The 13,567-nt window shown below is 42.9% G+C and overlaps 1 long non-coding RNA gene across 1 annotated transcript in view; it reads left to right on the top strand.

The window, feature by feature from the left end:
* The window catches only part of LOC140126219 (uncharacterized), a 173,943-nt gene extending 165,384 nt beyond the window's left edge, over positions 1-8,559 (top strand). The window contains exon 3 of the long non-coding RNA XR_011854785.1: positions 8,263-8,559. This is a non-coding gene — a long non-coding RNA (uncharacterized lncRNA). The remainder of the gene's footprint in view (positions 1-8,262) is intronic.
* Positions 8,560-13,567: the final 5,008 nt, after the last annotated feature.

Here is a 13,567-nt window from a genome sequence, read left to right on the forward strand (position 1 = left end):
AAAATCATAGTTTTTAATTTTATTTTTGTATGTAAATTTTTTAGGATTAAAGTTCTTTTTATTACTATAATTATTATTGATGTTGTTGTTCTTTTTATGTACTGCTAAGGAACATGACCCGTTTCCCACCGCTGCCAGTTTGGGCCAGGTTTTTTCGGTAACTAACGTAGTATGACATTTTTGTGAATTGCGCGATGGGTGCCAGAGATGCCTGGTGACTTATAATGGGGGTCTATGGGGCTTATAGGGTCCGAATGCCGCACTTTCATCGGGTTTCCCGAATATTTCAGTTTTGCGCCAAATTGTCCCGGGATTGTTGCACATGCGATCGGATTTTGGTGCATCGGCGCCGACTTGCACGCGACAAATGGGCCGACAACCCAACAGATTCGGACAAACCGCAGAATTTAAAAAAAGATTTGTGTCGCAAGATCAAGCACTTACATGCACCAGGAAGAAGAAGGTGAACTCCGGCGGACCTCGGCGCAGCAGGGACACAGGAAGGAACTCGGACGCACGATGTTAGTGAATCGCGCCGGACCCAAATCCTCGTCGGACAACGCACCGCGGGATCGCGACGGGACCGGGTAAGTAAATCTGTCCCAGTGTGTTCTTTGCAGTCATGCAAGGCCTCTTTACCATAGAGCTAACCCATAATGCTGAGGGGAAGGTCCGCATCTTATTCCTCAGGGGTGGGGCAAAGCATTGATCTATGGCTCCGCCTCTTCTGAAATACTTATTTAAACGAGGAACTGAAACTTTTAGAATGAGCATTCAAAGTGCCACTGACCCACAATAAATATAGTTCAGTTTATAAAAAAGCATAACCTCAGTTGTCTAAAGAGCAAAATGGGATATCGACCCCCAAAATTCCCACAGATTTTGAGAATGCATTAAATTAGACTAGTTAATTCAAGTATTAAAGGGAGGTATCCACTCATATCTACTCAGATAAGCTATTTTACTTATACAAGTCCAATACCTCTTGCTTCTGTAACATTGAACATTTCCAACGAACAGTCCATGGACTGTCCAACTTTGAACAATCCCTTCTTGTTGGAGTAATAAATTGGTCATAAAATATGTGACCCCCTCCTCCTTTACCCAGTGATCAACTGTGTTCAAACTCCTTCCAGAGCCACCACCGGGCAGATAAAGCTTACACATTGCTCATTCAAATATGGATAAGGTAGGTCCTCCAAAGAAGGGTGTAGGAAAATGGGTTTTCCAAAGAAGACAACCCCTTTAACAATTATAATAGAGCACCATTGAATTTACTGTGGTAAAAGTACTGCTTGCAGGATTAAAGGATTTCACCCTAGGGACCAAAGACCAAATGTATGGTCAAGGTTGAGTAGTAGAAACTGGGCAGGTGTGTGTCGCACCTTTTGGCCATGGCGCAGTGAAACAATTCTGTTGATGCATACAGGCTTCTATCAAGGGTATCCCCAATCCACAGGAATGGGGCAGGGGTCGGGACAATTTTCCAATTGATGGGAATCTGCTAGCTGGGTCTCCCACCAATCCCAAAAACAAGGGTGAGTGTGCAAAATCCACCGAAGACCAGACCAAGACCAGACCAGACCAGTAGGGCTTCCAACAGTGAAACCATCATTGATCAGTAAGGTATCCCCTCTACTGCGGATAACGAATACTGTATATACTCGAGTATAAACCGACCCAAGTATAAGCCAAGGCCCCTGATTTTACCACAAAAACCTGGTAAAACCTATATTTTCTCGAGTATAAGCCGAGTTTTGGTTTTCAGCACATTTTTTTGTGCTGAAAAACTAGGCTTATACTCGAGTATATATGGTAATTTAGTCTTTATAACTTGGGCCAACCCAACGAGATAGGCTGCATTATAGCATTGTAAGACAATATGGCTGCCACCATGCTGTGCATGTGTATCTATCAGTCTCAGCAGCTGTTCCAGAGATAATAGACTAACCTACTATGTCACAACAGACGTTGCGGTGATAAATGATGGTTAAATATGGTGTAGTTAATGTTTTACGCCCATAGAATAAATAGGATGCCTTGTTCCTAAATAAAGAACCTTGAGCTATTTAAGGCGGACTGTTCTCATCCAAAGGTGAGACTGTTATAAACAACCTGGACGCTCGGATGACACGCCGTGATAGATAACTTTACATTAGCTTCCCAGAGGAATTTTTCCCACGTACTTAAGCTTAAGGAGGCATTCGCAGTAAGTGATGTCATTAATGGCTCAGCTGGCGTTAATATATGTGGAACCTTTATATCTTCTGCCAGTTAGGATCGCAAACGACTAATCAATGTCATGGAGGATCTCCCGTGGAGTAATGTAAAGAGACACTTTTGCCGGGAGATTGGTGTTCCCTTTCATCTACTGCGGTGGGATTTGTGTATATTAGCGTTCTCCTTTTAGTACTAATGAAAGCAACGCTGCGTACAGATTTATGGCAGAGATATGAAGGAACTTTTTCAGGTTCTTAAATACTGAGGAACTAAATGAAAGGTCAATAAAGGGCTTTTAATAGCAAGATGATACGTGGGCTGGATGAAGTAAAAGGGTGAAGGCCTTAAAACAGGATCAAGCATGGGGAAAGGTGGCCAAGTACGTTGGTTGGAAGTAAGTTGATGGTGGAACAACCATCAATCATTCATTATGTGGACCAGATTTAGAGATGGAATCAATGTAAAATTTTAGGTTTGGATAACAGAAAGAAGGATACCCTTACAGGACTCTAGGAACCTTTATACACTCACCGGCCACTTAATTAGGTACACCTGTCCAACTGCTGGTTAACACTTCTAATCAGCCAATCACATGGCGGCAACTCAGTGCATTTAGGCATGTAGACATGGTCAATTGAGCATCGTTGCAACGCCACAGCCTACCTGAGTATTGTTGCTGCCCATGTCCATCCCTTTATGAGCACAATGTACCCTGTAACATCTGATGGCTACTTTCAGCAGGATAATGCGCCATGTCATACAGCTGGAATCATCTCAGACTGGTTTCTTGAACATGACAATGAGGTCACTGTACACAAATGGCCTCCACAGTCACCAGATCTCAATCCAATAGAGCATCTTTGGGATGTGGTGGAACGGGAGATTCGCATCATGGATGTGCAGCCGACAAATCTGCGGCAACTGTGTGATGCCATCATGTCAATATGGACCAAAATCTCTGAGGAATGCTTCCAGCACCTTGTTGTATCTATGCCACGAAGAATTGAGGCAGTTCTGAAGGCAAAGGGGGTCCAACCCGTTACTAGCATGGTGTACCTAATAAAGTGGCCGGTGTATGTAGGTGCTCCTTTAATTATAAGGGGTTGTTGTAATTGGCAGGAGAAAATTAGAAGGATGCACCATGATCCTTTATCCGGAAACGGGCAGGAAATTCTGACTTTTGGTTGAGACACCACAGAACAAGGTATAGGAAGCACAATGTTCGGAGACACATAGCAAGGTAGGGAAAGAAGATGTCCTTATGGTCATGCCTACACATTGTTGGCCCCAGATTTAAACTTAAACTTGACCAGTAGGCATCTAACCAATGGGTTGAGACACCACAGAAGAAGGTAGAGGGAGTAAGTACCCCTGGAGACACATAGCAAGGCAGGGAAAGAAGTTGGCCGAAGGTTTAAACTTAAACCTGATCACTAAGCATCTGACCATCTGAAAATAATGGCGGTCTTATTCCCTTGTTTGAATGGATCACCAGGTGTTCTGTGTAGTGTACTCATATAGAACGATTGGAACATCATAGTCATGCAAGCTCGAGAAGGGTAGGAACCCTAATGGTCAGACTTCAGCTGATCAATGGTTAATCCAGGCCCATTCCCTTTTAAAGAACTCCACTATTTCAAAAAATGTCCTCTTCCTAACTGACCTGAGTGTTATAAACGAAACCTCTCAGGATAAGGAATCTTCCAGAAGAAGCTCTCATGTGTTGTGCAAATTAAAGAAATTCCAAATATACAACCTAATCTTCTTCCTCCTTACGGAAACATAAAAATTCCCTGTTGACCCAGGATGACAGTCTGATTTCCTCTTGGATAGATACATTTCCTATTTTTTTTTTTCATAATCTATAATACATGGAAAGATCTGCAAACTCTGCATTCGCCAATGTCCTAAAACATGCTAAAAATGGTGGAAAATGTTATGTCTTCTGGATGTCCTCCTCTGGAGGCCACTGGGCCTACAACAAATCTGAAATAGTGACCCCCAACTACCATACATAACTTATGGTGCTTCTCATAAGAGGGAGATGGACCTGTTGGGCTCTGATGGTCTCCAAGGTCTAGGTGGGTTGTCCTTACAGCACCCCCAATGTAATCTCCTCTTCTCCAATTGCTATTATAGTCCATGCAATGTTATATCTTTCTTTATAAACCAACTGCTAGAGAAAAAAAAACTAACTTTACCAGAATTTGTTGGATTCCCACCATCAAAAACCCACAAAGAAGACTTTCTTAATCAAATTTTTGCAAAACCTAAAACTTCCCTAAATAGTCATCTCATTGATGTTCTCATTATGTGTATGAATCATTGAATACACTGTGATATTACTGAATAGTGAAACCATATATATAGCCTATAGTGGTTGTCTGGTCTAGATAAAACTATTTTCATATTGGATCTCTCAGTGTTTCTCTGAGGACCTTCTCTAAGAGGTCCATTGGCATTCACTCTTCTCCCCCTGGTGGGGGGCAGCGACATACCAGCAAGTAACAACCAGGTTGCAACCTCAGTTTAGGGTAGAGAAACTGGTACAGAGCATCAGTAATATCATGATAACTGAGAGAGGTCCACCCACATTAGGTGGTCCGTATGGGACTGCACAGTGGCAGGAAACGAGGATGAGGGGAGTTGGCTGCAGTTGGGTGCACCGGGTGCTATAGTTCTCAGTCAATCACTGTCTAAGCAACAGTGAATGGCTGGGTAGGAACCCAAGTATTGTCAAGCAGGAGATTGTTGAGGGTGGGTAAACTAGAGTCCGAAGAACTAAGCCTTCAGGCAACGGAAGGCAACACTGGACAACCTAAAAAAAATGCTAGATGAATTCAAATGTTTCCGCAGGAATGACTGAGGAACTGTGCCTTGGATTCCTCTAGGACTTGATGCTTTATGGACCTCATTGACTTACTGCCTGGACCATAAGGTTCCAACATGGTTTCAGCCATTTAACAGAAGAGCAGTGCAGCATTCAGCACTAGGTTTCAGTCAAACCTGCTGAGATTGTTCACAGAGGGTCTAAAGAAGTCGGGGTCCATCAGGTTCCTTCGTGAGACAAGCAGAACTAAGTTCTCAGTTAAAAGTCTAGAATCTAAATGTAGATTTGTGGGCACATATAATATCCCTAGAAACCAAATTAACCTTGCGCAACAAGTTAACATTTCTTGGTAGACTATGGCTTTGGTGAAAGTTCTACCTACGATGTCCAGCCATCTTTGGTTACCAGGAAGTCCTCTACTTGTGGCTCCACCAGTTGACCAATGTACAATGTGACAACATGAGGGTTTAATACTATGAAGAAGGAGCAAGTGCGTACGCCACAGAAATTTTTGGAATGTTCATTCAAGGACAAGTCTACCTAACCTCTCCTATCTTTGACCATGAAAATAGCCATAACATCCCAGCCTGGTGTTGATCATTCATGGATGTACACAAGCCCTTTAATCGAAAAAACAAGTGCGCATCGCACTGGCATTAAGATGTTTGATGTCATCATTTGTTATACAGCTTAGAGCTGTCTGGTTCTCAACACTGTATCAAACAAACAGTGAAACGCGTCTGTGCTCTAGCCAAAATACCAGCACTGCCATACGAAGTCAATGTGCAATGTCACCGGAGGAAGTGACCCATTCATAGAATGGAAGAGAAAGAACAGGCAGGGTGGGATTTTACAGGACCAAGAACTGATACAAGGATGTTCTGTAGTCTCGACACGACAATTACATCCAGTTTTACAGTGAGGTCATGTAAACATCTCCACTGTAGACGGAATCACATCAAGTCTTACATCCTGTCTCTATTTTTGGATAGATCTGTGTATAGAAACCATATGTTCCCGAAAGGGATCTTTTTTTGTTTTCTGTATTTCTAGAATATTCAGTCACTGGACATCGACATAAAACAAAAATAAAATTTCACATCCTTCAACCGGGCCTATTTCCTTAGACTGTGCCCAAAAATGAGGAATTGTCCCAGCAGATTCGGGACTATTGGCAAGCATGCCGTGGCTATATATGATACTAATTTTGGTAAAAGTTTTACACAATGGGGATAGGGGAGTGAGTTTGCTGAGGGGGAGGGATTGTTTTTTTACCTCGGAACATAAGCATCAGACATGTTGCAATTCAATGAGTTTAACTTTACCAGAATATATTTGATTCCCACCATCAAAAACCCACAAAGAAAACTTTCTTCATCAATTTTTTGCAAAACCAAAACTTCCCAAAATAGTCATTTCATTGATGTTCTCATTAAGTTATCTTATACAATATTGTTACATTCTACCACCATTCATATGGCATATAAGGTACCTTTAAAGGGTAGTCCAGCCTTTTCGAAAACACTTCACGAGTGAAACCGGTAATTTGTAGGATATATTCACTGGCACCCTGGTGGCCGTTCAACCGTGTATCAGGGTAGAGGAGGGGTCCCCAAACTTTCTACATAGGGGGCTGTTCACTGTCCCTCTCAGACTGTTTAAAAATAAATAGCGTTACATGTGACCACATCCATAGTACACTAGGCACCTCCTCAATTATTTAATATACTGGGAACCCTCTCCATTAATTATTGAATAATGCTTCCTTCACCCCCATTAATCACTAGACTGCCCTTCATAATTATTTTCTATGCTGCCCCCCACCATTAATTATTTTGTATTCTGCCCCTCATTAATTATTTCCTATTCTGCCCCTCGTAATTAACTATTTCCTATTCTGCCCCTCCGCCATTGTTTCCTATGCTGCCCCTGATAATTAATTATGTTAGATATTGGGCCCCCGGCCGCCACAATCTTTCTACTGCCGTTTAAAAAAAAAAAAAAACACGTTGTACTCACCTCAGTCTCCTGCCGTCGTCACGTGGCTGTGCAGCCCAGTTCATGGAGCGAAGTGCGCGGGGTTTTCTTACGCCCACATTGCTCCAGTAATAGTGCTCGAGCGACTGTTTCCAGCTGCATTGAGCACTATACAGTGACAGGCAGGAGCTTCCCCTGCCTGACAGTCGAAGGCTGCGGGGGCCTGGCGGTGGTGCTTTAAGCCACGGGGTGGCGGTTAGAAACTGTCCGTGGGCCGTAGTTTGGGGACCCCTGGGGTAGACAATCCAAAAGTCGAGACAGGGGCATATTACAGTCAAGTTGAGAAACAGCAGTTTGTAGCAACGGGAAACAGTCGGGATGCCGTCTTTTGCCACCAATTGACTTGGCAACCATATTTTATACAGAACCTAAACCACCAGAACCACAGTCCAAGGAAGGAGTTGAAGTAGGAAGACAAAAAGCATTGGGTTTCCTAACAATTAGGTGTAACTGTATTTGAATCTATGGTGGGCCAAGATCCCGTACTGGAATCGGGCATCTTCCACAGAAGACATTATGAGGCTTATTTACTTAGGGTCCCGTGGCCGCGTTTCGGGGATTGCGCCACTGAAACAGGTATTTAGTAGGTGATTATGTTGCACAAGATCGGATTTCGTCGCAATCGCGCCGGCATTCATTGGACACAAATCGTGGGGCGGGCCATCGAATGATCCGAAGGATGCGGACAGACCGCGGGACTTAACTTAAAAATTGTGTCGCAATCCAAGCACTTACATGCACCGGGAGGAAGATGGTGAACTCCCTCGGACCTGATCGGGGAAGTGACACATTCAACAAATCGGGCACACGATCTTCTTGAATGGCGGCACAGTGCATTGTCGTAGGACAATGCCCTTTCGGGATCTCCTCCGGACCGGGTAAGTAAATGTGCCCCTATATGTCCATCACCAAACTTGGGGTTTATGATCTATAAATGATGTTGATATGGGTTTTACGAAGAAGAGAAACCAAGTTTGGTGGTGGTTATGTTGTGGTGGATATGAAAGTTGAGTCTTAAGAATGTGATGGAGGCACTAGGACCTTCTGTAGAAGCTAACTAGATGTCTCCTAATTTTTTTCCTTGCTATGGTGATGACTCCATTAGGCCCTTTGTTCCCGATGTGACTGCTACTGAATTCCATCTATTCTTTTTTTTTCCCCTCTTTTTATATAAGAATAAGACAATCTCAAGTCACAGAAAGTTCACGTCCGATACTCTCCCAAAGAGAGAAAGTCGTCTGCCATGTGATACAGCAAATTCCATGGACTTGAGCAGAGTCTAGTGAATGGATGTGGTTTATGAATCAGCCCGGCCATCTCACCATCCATCACATTTCCAGGACAATGAATAAAACTGCAACTAGCCCTCATGGATACAAAACATTGTGGTGCCGGAGGAGCGGGCCTTCTGGGTTCCTGTAAGAATGTTATAAGTAGTCATGTTTTCTGCAAGTAAACAGTGTAATCTTTAATTCAGTAATGCTTTCCTTATGTTCCTCCTCTGACCTCGTCTTCCTGGTTTTCTCTCCCTTTTCCTGTTTCCTTTCTCTGGAGTTAAACAAAATCATGTATCTGTTTGGTGTGGAAATGAAGAACTTGTGATGTGAGGAGAAGCCAACACCAGACAGACCCAACAATACTGCGGGGAAATCCAGGTTATCTGTATGGAAAGGCCGGTTATGTCATTCTATATAATAGACATCTAGTGGTGTCCATGGATGAAATCACACAGATATCCATCTCTCATAGATATCAATTCTTTATATTCTATCTTCTATCTATACACTCACCGGCCACTTTATTAGGTACACCATGCTAGTGACGGGTTGGACCCCCTTTTGCCTTCAGAACTGCCTCAATTCTTCGTGGCATAGATACAACAAGGTGCTGGAAGCTCCTCAGAGATTTTGGTCCATATTGACATGATGGCATCACACAGTTGCCGCAGATTTGTCGGCTGCACATCCATGATGCGAATCTCCCGTTCCACCACATCCCAAAGATGCTCTATTGGATTGAGATCTGGTGACTGTGGAGGCCATTTGTGTCCAGTGACCTCATTGTCATGTTCAAGAAACCAGTCTGAGATGATTCCAGCTTTATGACATGGCGCATTATCCTGCTGAAAGTAGCCATCAGATGTTACAGGGTACATTGTGCTCATAAAGGGATGGACATGGTCAGCAACAATACTCAGGTAGGCTGTGGCGTTGTACCAAGGGGCCCAAAGAGTGCCAAAAAAATATTCCCCTCACCATGGCACCACCACCACCAGCCTGAACCGTTGATACAAGGCAGGATGGATCCATGCTTTCATGTTGTTGACGCCAAATTCTGACCCTACCATCCGAATGTCGCAGCAGAAATAGAGACTCATCAGACCAGGCAATGTTTTTCCAATCTTCTACTGTCCAATTTCGATGAGCTTGTGCAAATTGTAGCCTCAGTTTTCTGTTCTTAGCTGAAAGGAGTGGCACCCGGTGTGGTCTTCTGTTGCTGTAGCCCATCTGCCTCAAAGTTCGACGTACTGTGTGTTCAGAGATGCTCTTCTGCCTACCTTGGTTGTAACGGGTGGCGATTTGAGTCACTGTTGCCTTTCTATGAGCTCGAACCAGTCTGCCCATTGTCCTCTGACCTCTGGCATCAACAAGGCATTTCCGCCCACAGAACTGCCTCATATCTATCTATCTATCATCCATCTTATATCTACCCCAAATCTATCTATCTATCTCCTATCTATATCCTATCAATCTATCTCCTATCTATCTATCTCCTATCTATATCCTATCAATCTATCTCCTATCTATCTATCTCATATCTATCTATCTATCTATCTCATATCTATCTATCTATCTATCTATCTATCTCATATCTATCTCATATCTATCTATCTATCTCATATCTATCTATCTATCTATCTATCTATCTCATATCTATCTATCTCATATCTATCTATCTATCTCATATCTATCTATCTATCTCATATCTATCTCATATCTATCTATCTCATATCTATCTCATATCTATCTATCTATCTATCTATCTATCTCATATCTATCTATCTATCTATCTATCTATCTATCTATCCATCCATTTCATATCTATCATGTTAGACACAACACATTTTCCTCATTCTGTCTATCAGATGTGTTGCAGCAATCTGTTGTTATCCCCCCTTTGCTAACATTTCCACATATTTCTAGAAAACATTGCTGCATACACAACACGGATACTTCTAGAAGGATATTTATACTGATTACATTACAAACACTTCAGCCGCTAATCGCGATACTGAAGGGTCATAAAACCCGGGCAGAATAAATATCCCTCAGCGGAAAAAAGAGCAGATAAATATAAAGAATGTACAAAGAGACATAATAAACCTTGAAATAATTTGTAGCGTTTGTTTGCACATAACAAACAATTTTAGAATTCCTTCGATGTTTAAGATGTCAACAGAGAGCGAGAAAAAAAATCTAGTCATTTGTCGGATGTTGGGAAGCGATCACGTCTTAAACCTCGCCTGAAAACAAATATCGCCGTCTCCTCATACTTGCCAATTGACCCCCCGACCTCTGCTCAATTTTTGTCTCCCCTTGACAGGTTAATGAACTATAATTTAGCAGATGAAATAGTTTGCAGGTTATGGTAATAACACGGACGATTTCTCTATTTGATCTCTGTTGCTTATTCTCTATTATGTGTCTCTTGCCGAGCAGCTGTTTTGGTTCTTTTTGGGTTGTTTGTAGCCCGAAAGCTAATAATTTTTTGTAAGGAGCTGATCATAGGTTGTCTTCTTACTGTGGTCACCAGCGATCAGTTGTGATCTGCTTGGAACATATGAAGCATTACATGGCCTCCATCCAAATCAAGCTAAGTACTGGGTCCTCCAAGGCAAGAGATACTTTTTGTATCTTAAGGTAATAGAGGTCCTGAAGAAGGGTGAATTTACCCATAATTCAACCTAAGTAATTATTTGGATCCTACACCACAGCAGCAGATTTTCCATGAACTGTTTCCAAGAACTGTCAGAGAAGCGTGTAGTCAATTGACATCCTGCATAAATGTAAGGCTACGCACCTGGGGGCCAATAATCTACAGGCAACATATGTCTTTGGGGGAATAAATCTGGGGGAGTCCCTCCTTGAGGTGACAGGGCTTTTTTACTGTGTAAATCTGTGGAATAGCCTGCCTCAGGCGCTGGTCACAGCAGGGACAGCAGAGAGCTTTAAGAAGGGTCTAGATGCCTTTTTACACCTAAATAACATTGAAGGTTATGTTATATAGAATTGTTTCCCCTAAATCCCTTCCTCATCCAATCCCTTCCCTTCCTTGGATGAACTTGATGGACATGTGTCTTTTTTCAACCGTCTAAACTTTAATATAATGATAAACTATGAACTATGTACAAAGAACTGGGGAGAAATGTGTTGCCAATTTACATCCTTACATCCATGGGACGCCAATACAGTTTAAAGTTACGTAACTAAACAGACATACGAGCCATTACATGGCCTCTGTTGAAATCAAATTATATGCAGACCAGTTGGGTCCTCCAAAGCAAGAGATACATTTTGTAGCTAATCCTTACTCAAGGTAATAGAGATCCTGAACAGGGGGTGAATTTACCAAAATTTCACTCAATTGATTGTTTGGGCCCTAAACAGTAGCAGGATGCAGTAAATTTTCAATGAACTGGTTCAGAGAACGAGAAAGAAACCTGATACCTAGTGATACCCTTAAAACTGTATTGGCCTCATGGGGCATCAATACAGTTTAAAGCTACATATACTCTTTTGCGCTGCCATATGGAACTGAGCTGTATATTAGGGGGGGCTTTAAACATAACTTTGCTTAGGGTCCCAGAAAAGCCAAATATGCCTCCTCTATTAACACATTGGGGCACATTTACTCAACTGCCCCGTTGCGTCCGCCGATCCGGAATGTCCGATGAGGATTCGGAGCTGCCGCAATTCACTTACATCGTGCGCCCGATTTCTTGAATGTGTCGCTTCCCCCGCTCAGGTCCGCCGGAGTTCACCTTCTTCTTCTTCCCGGTGCATGTGAGTGCTGATCTTGCGAATTTCAAATTCTGCATTTTGTCCGAATCAGTCGGGTTGTCCGACGGACACGCCCCCCGATTTGTGTCGCATGAAACCCGGTGCCGATGTGCTACAATCCGATCGTGTACGCCAAAAACCCCTGTGCAATTCAGGGCAAATCGGAAATATTTGGGAAACCCGACGGAAATGCATCCGACGGACCCTTAGTAGATGTGCCCCATTAAGTCACATCAGCAACCAAAATGTCAACAAAACCGTTTTTTTGCAATACAGTATGCAAATTAGCTGTCAATTGGAGCCCCATTTCAATGGGTTGAGCCTAATTAGCCTATCAAACTCCTCCCACCAGCCCATCTTTGAGCTATTTCATGGCATGTCATAGAGCAGCTGTCACCAATGTGCAATTTCCCCTCCCGATGTTAGACTACAACTCTCAACATGCCCTTCGTTGTAGCTACGCACCATCTGAGCAGCTGCAAGTGACACTGTGGCAGTTTGCAATAAAGTTTGATATCTGACAACCACATTTTGCCACTTCCCCTCCCCTGCTCCCTTTCGTAATTCACACAAAGTGCACTCTCCAGGAGAGGGCGCCATTATCAACCAATGGATTTGTTGGGAATGTAAACGGAGCTAACTCCGTATTCCAAGAAAGCTAAAATTATTCAGATCTTTTCAGGAGATGGGACTAGTCGCCGGCACACAGAGCTGTATCCGTCTCTATCCAACACCCACAGATTTCCTGTATGAATCCATTAGGTCATGTGCGTTCCGAAGGAGTTTGGAGAAAAAAAAAACCCTATGTCATCTAATGTATTTTACAGGAGCAGGGAATTTCTTTGTGAATTTAGGGGAAATATAGAAGCCTGTGCTAAAGATGAATCATAAGTCAATCTGGACATAAGATTATTATATGTAGGTGGCAGATTCCTGTGTAATCATACATTTGCTTGTAGTAGCAGCAGGACTGTGAAACATTGATTTATATTGTAACTTCTATTGTGCACTGGGGGATGTGTCCTCACACTGCTGCGGTGAGAGATCTCTACTATGAGCGGCTTCCAGGCCCTCCCCTTCTGCTTTGAGTGACTGCTGTTACAGCTTTTACTCAGAGCCAATAAGTGCTGTAAGGAAGCACAATGCTGAGAGCTAAGAGCACAACTGTGTATGGATCAAACTTGGTGAGTGGTTTTGATCCTCATGGATCCTATTGGTAGTGTACTGGCCGAAATGCAGGTAAGTGAATGGCAGCTGTATGTACGGTGTAGTCAGACAGCCTCTGATTGGTGGAGGTATCCTTTTAAAACCTATGACGATAGGGGGCGCTATGTTTCTTCCTTTGGAACCAGCTGGATTGCCAACTGAATCCCTCAACTAGTAATATGGCCTTTCCTTCCCCCCGGTCTGCAAATCTAAT

The sequence above is a fragment of the Engystomops pustulosus genome, chromosome 4 (genome assembly GCF_040894005.1).
Source record: "Engystomops pustulosus chromosome 4, aEngPut4.maternal, whole genome shotgun sequence".
Taxonomy (NCBI): Eukaryota; Metazoa; Chordata; class Amphibia; order Anura; family Leptodactylidae; genus Engystomops; species Engystomops pustulosus.